This window comes from Pocillopora verrucosa, chromosome 14 (assembly GCF_036669915.1).
Source record: "Pocillopora verrucosa isolate sample1 chromosome 14, ASM3666991v2, whole genome shotgun sequence".
Lineage (NCBI taxonomy): Eukaryota > Metazoa > Cnidaria > Anthozoa > Scleractinia > Pocilloporidae > Pocillopora > Pocillopora verrucosa.
In genome coordinates, this window is record NC_089325.1 from 21,743,855 (window position 1) to 21,749,126 (window position 5,272).

The 5,272-nt window shown below is 35.8% G+C and overlaps 1 long non-coding RNA gene and 1 pseudogene across 1 annotated transcript; one reads left to right on the forward strand and one right to left on the reverse strand.

Moving 5' to 3' along the window:
* LOC131795916 (roundabout homolog 1-like) overlaps positions 1-5,272 on the reverse strand; it is a 120,756-nt pseudogene that overhangs the window by 61,212 nt on the left and 54,272 nt on the right.
* LOC136278009 (uncharacterized) lies at positions 3,645-4,999 on the forward strand. The gene is made up of 3 exons (XR_010716155.1): positions 3,645-3,709; positions 4,482-4,547; positions 4,933-4,999. It is a non-coding gene; the product is annotated as an uncharacterized lncRNA (long non-coding RNA).

A 5,272-nucleotide genomic window follows, 5' to 3' on the forward strand; every position in this document is an offset into this window, starting at 1 on the left:
TGAACATACCGAAGAGCACGGCTGTTTACAACATGGACAAATTTTTTTGATAAAAAGTGAGCCTTTGATTTGAATGGACAGGAAAATAATTCATATTTGAATCAGTTTTACATATTTTTTTTTAACTGAGCCGAGAAAGGAGCTGATAGTCGTTGTTAAAATTATTTCTACTATTTCTATCGTATATCATTTCAAGAATTTAAAAAAAAAAATATATCATTGAATGTTCAAATATCGTCTGAGAGACTTTTAGAGCGACTTTGTTCCGCCAGGTTATCGTTTTCAAAATGTGCAGGGTATTTCAGTTACTAAATGGACAAATAAGATATGGTGAATCAAAGTTCTGGCGCTACTATCAACTGAGCTAAGAAGCCACATTTTGGGAGCAGGGTACATTTTGGTGCATTCGTCGTTCTCGTAGAGGAATCTGAAAGCTTTTGATCCGTTGTTTACTTGATTTCTGTCGTTGCTCCTTCCTGAATTCCTTTGAAGCTCAGAGCTTTTTCGTTACTCGGGGAAGACTAATACTGGCATCCCACCAGTTAATTTCCCTGTGGAAGTGCCAGTGTAAATCATCGATTTTCTTTTTCATGCATGTCACAGATAAAAGGCCTGAATGATATGTGATTATTTTCAGTACAGACATAGGATGACAGAAGCCGATTGAAAGCGCGGATTAAGGTAATCAATAATCACAGACTTAAGAAGTTCTTGATCAATAAACAAACTCTCCTGGTCAGTTAAAGGAAATGCATTGAGAACAGTGTGGAGAATATGAATTCTGATGTCAGGGTGTAAAAGGGTAATATAGGTAGCAAGTACTTCTGGCACAGGGAGCAGGGGAGTTGCATTTGACTTTACCACACAGCTGCAGCGCATCTTGATCGTGTTGATCAACCGTCGTTACCCGCGTGTATTGAAATCCACACGCTTTTCAGTGGCTTTCACGTCTTGAAAGCAAAGCTTAAAATTTTCTGGTAATAAAATCATGACATTCGAAAATGAAACCAGAAATTCTGGTTTCCGTTTCCAGCTCTGTTTTCTTCAAATGACATGCAATCTCCATATAACTGCCTGTCTGTACAAGAACACTGTGCATGTTACATGTTCATTTTAGAGACAATTACGTTTTCATCTAGAATCAGCTGCTAGAGAAAGTTTGATCGCGGATATATTTTTGCAAGCATTTTTTCTTTGAGATTGAGGTAAGAATTTAGTTGTAGTACATTGATTTTAGCGTTATCCAACACACAAGTTAAATATGTTGGAACACAAATAGACAAATTGACGACTATACGTACAAATTCGGGTGCCCAATTTAAAGTTGTTCTTTATCCTACTCACCATGGCGAACGAGACGGTCACAAGTTAGAGCGCTACTGGGAAACTGTTGGAAGTCGAAGATTCATTATTCTGAAGCTAAGGACTACATGTTCAGTCTCAGAGGGTCCAACAAAATATTTTGATATCTATCCTGATTATTTTCCTTGTTGGTTTAGGTTAATCAACCATTAAAGGACACATTTAAAATTTTCCCGAAGGTTTTTTGACTGTGACATGTTCTCCTGTTTTACCTTTTCATTCAGAATCGTTTTCAAACGAATATCAGTGACACAAAGCAAACCGGTTTGGTTCTGTTTTATTCTTAGTTATGGCTGAAGATAAAGTTTTGCAATCAAAAGAAGAACTAGGCCTGAAGAGCGAGAGTTCCTCAGGTGAGAGAAAACATATTTCAACAAATTGTAGCATGCACTTGGTGGAAAGACGGACAAATAGATTTAATTTTTAACGAGAATAAAAATGAATTCCTATCACGGCGTTGCCATCAACAAATGGAAGAGAAATTACAAGTTTCACACCTTGCGGACCTAACCGCTTGTTTTGCTACGATGTTAGAGGTAGTACGCGCAGGCTATCCACTGAACTTTAGAACCAGCCGACACCTTCGCGGCTTTTTTTATGAAAAAACGGTCGTGGTGAAAATTATCTGTGGTCAACGGTACTGACTTCTCTGACGATAAATTAAGCGGCCATTATGTTAATTTTGATAGTAATAACGCAGAAAGATATATTTGCGTGCTAGTATTGTCTTTGTTTGGGTTTTTTTTGGTTTTGTTTTGTTTTTAATTTGAAATTACGGCGCGCAATGTACATCACATAAAAACCAACTGGTAAATAAATCTGCCTTGACACCGTGCGGAATTTCTTCGCTTATATAACCCTTTAACTCCCATGAGTGGCCAAGACAGAATTTCTCCTTACAATATCAATACAACATCAAGCAGAAAAGTGATGAGAATAAAGTAAAATATCAATGAGGGGATTAAAGGTTGATTCAATACCAAATACTCTAAACTAACATCACAAGAACTGTATGGCAGACAGTAAGGAGAATTACCAATGAGATCTTGGCAGTTAAGTGTTAATTATCCGATGCATTTGGAAAGCGTACCATTCATTTTAAATTAGTTTTACCCATCTTCATGAAAATTATAAACAGCAACTACCGATGAGGTTTCATCATCGATAGAGTTCCAAAACTCAGTCAGGAAAAAAAAACCATGAAACAAACAAATAAAAATATTGGACTTAACCATTATTAGTTTTGCAAACTTTATGGGCTGCATTAAAAAGCTTTGATTCATGAAATGGAACTTTGAACAGTAACGTCACAATTTTCGTTTTAAATTTCTTTCGAATTTTGAGAATGTCTTTTGATCTCCTAGTAACTTTTCACGGTAATTCTGTTGTTGTCATGTGTTGTTCTCTATTTACTCCCTGTTTCACTTGAAGTTAAAGAAACCACCTAAAATCCGTATTGTCCTCTTCAATTAAAGTGGTTTATCAAGTTCCAGGGTAATTTAGTATTATCAACCGAGTTGATAACTACGGTGGCTAATTTACGTTATCAACTCGGTTGATAATACTAAATTACCCTGTTATACTCTCCCACCGACGCAGCACCACAGTTTCTTTAAAAAGTTACCTCCTTTATTCATTTACCAAATTTCAAATCGATTTAAATTTTCAGCGACATGTAAAGAATGTGAGATAAACGAACGACAGATTATATTTCCAGAGGAGTCCGCGATAATAATAATAATAATAATGGTAAAATTAAATAAACCAACAACGGTTGGTGACTCTCGAATAAAAAAAAAAACAGGTCTGAAAATCCAAATTTGAGTTGCCAAAACAGTGTGTGCCTTGAGGAACGCGTCGAAGATAATAATAATAACTAGTCCGCAACATTTTAGACCTTCAGATCATCTTCGTTTTTCGAGCCGAAAGAGTCTTGAAGCGGTCGCATTCACAGTTTCATTTGCAGAAGAGTCACGCTAACACTGAGGTGACTTCTATTTTAGGTATGTCAGAAAGTAGCGTCCCGGAAATCCAAGAAAAACTGGATTTGGTTGACGAGCTTTCTTCAGGTAAGGGAAAAAACAGCAAATAAATTGCGCCTCTCAAGTTTTCAAGATTTTTAAGAAGGAAAGTGACCTGGAACAAGAAGCGTATGAAAATAAACAAACAACTGATCATTGAATATGAAGCAAAAAGAACCGCAGTAAGCGAGTAAGCGAGTCGAGTTAGTGTACTTTACACTCTGAACTGAGAATGAAAAAATTATTCTGCTTAGTATCCCAAGACAAAGAGAAATGTCAAGTTGTATTCAAGAAGGAGTCTGATGTCGCTGGTCACAAATCAACAGGTACAAGTAGAAAGCGTGAGTTGAATGTGTATGACGCTATATCATAGATAATTTTTTCTGATAAATTTCGCGAAATTAGTGAGGGTTTCTTAACAACAGTAGAAATAATATGCATTTGAACTGGCCACATCGTGAGACAAATGATTATACTTCAGGGCATTCACCATAATGAATGATGAATTACTTCTACCTTTTTCACGGTATGAACAAAACAATCAAACTAACTGTTCTAAAAATAGTTCAGCAAGCTTTTTTTATTAATTAAAACGAAAAATTTATAGTCTTGTCGCGCTAGGAAATTATTTTTTGCACTTTTTTAATAATAACAAGTTGTCAACTAAGCGTTCAAAGAGCAAAGTAGACTTCACTAACACTTGTGTTTTCATCTATCTATCTATCTATCTATCTATCTATTTCTTGAAAAGTATACAAGTCTAATGTTAAGAGAGCAGCAGAACTTGACACTGTCTAGTTTTGAACAGCAAAATACCTTGGACTGGTGCGTCAAAAACTTTGCGACGCAAAGAAGTCAGTAGACCGTTAGAAATGGACTGAAGGACTAAGTTTGTTTTGTAAATTCAATATTTGTACGAAAATTCGAAGAAGAATTATTTGGTAAGCTCCAAATAGCAAAAACGAGTTAAGGAAAATTTTTAAATTCTAAGTTTTTCAGTCTGTTCATTATTTCAGTATTAAAATGGAAACGTCCAGGGAAAAACCCACAAATATCTTAAAAATGACTTTACATTACAGCATTTTTTGTTATTTTAAGTTACCAAAGAAGCAAAAGTTGAAGCAGCCGATGGAAAACAAGACCATCTTGACCAAAGTTCATCAGGTAAAGGACAAAAAGAACAATTCGATGTCTGTTAGGTTTTTGGTTTGGATTTTTATACTATACCTCACATCAGAGGTTTTTCCTTATGATGGACAACTACTTGATTATCTTGTTAGTCCAAGAATCAAGTTTTCTGTAAAAGACCACACACAATAAACTGGGGTGACACCACCCAGGACGTCCTGAGACCGATATCTTATCTCTAACAATAATAACGATAATAATTGATAATAGTTAATGATAACACTGACGAAGATGATGATGACGATGATGACAACAGTACCGATAATGACAGTGACAATAATAATAATCATCATAATGATAATAATGACGACGATACGATGGTGATGATGATCACTAAAGCCACCTCTCTTGTTACTTTTAGACGAGGAGAAAGGTGAAGATTTATCAGCAGGAAAAATAAAGGAGTCAGAGATTGGCACTTCGACAGGTACAGAATTGAACAATCAGCATAGTACAGAAGGATACTGTAATTACATACATGCCGGTTTGAATAAATGCTTGTTTGAGTCAGTACTCAGTCACATCTGGTTTAATGCTTTAATGCTTGAGAACTCAACAAAAGCAAAAGTAACTAAACAAAACTAAGGCCAAAATGTATATTAGACGCTGAAAGCGAGGTCGGGTGTTTCCATTTTACCAGTTCAGTATCCTTCCGCATTAACCTGATTTTGAAACATTTTCCGAATCACAACCCAAGCTAA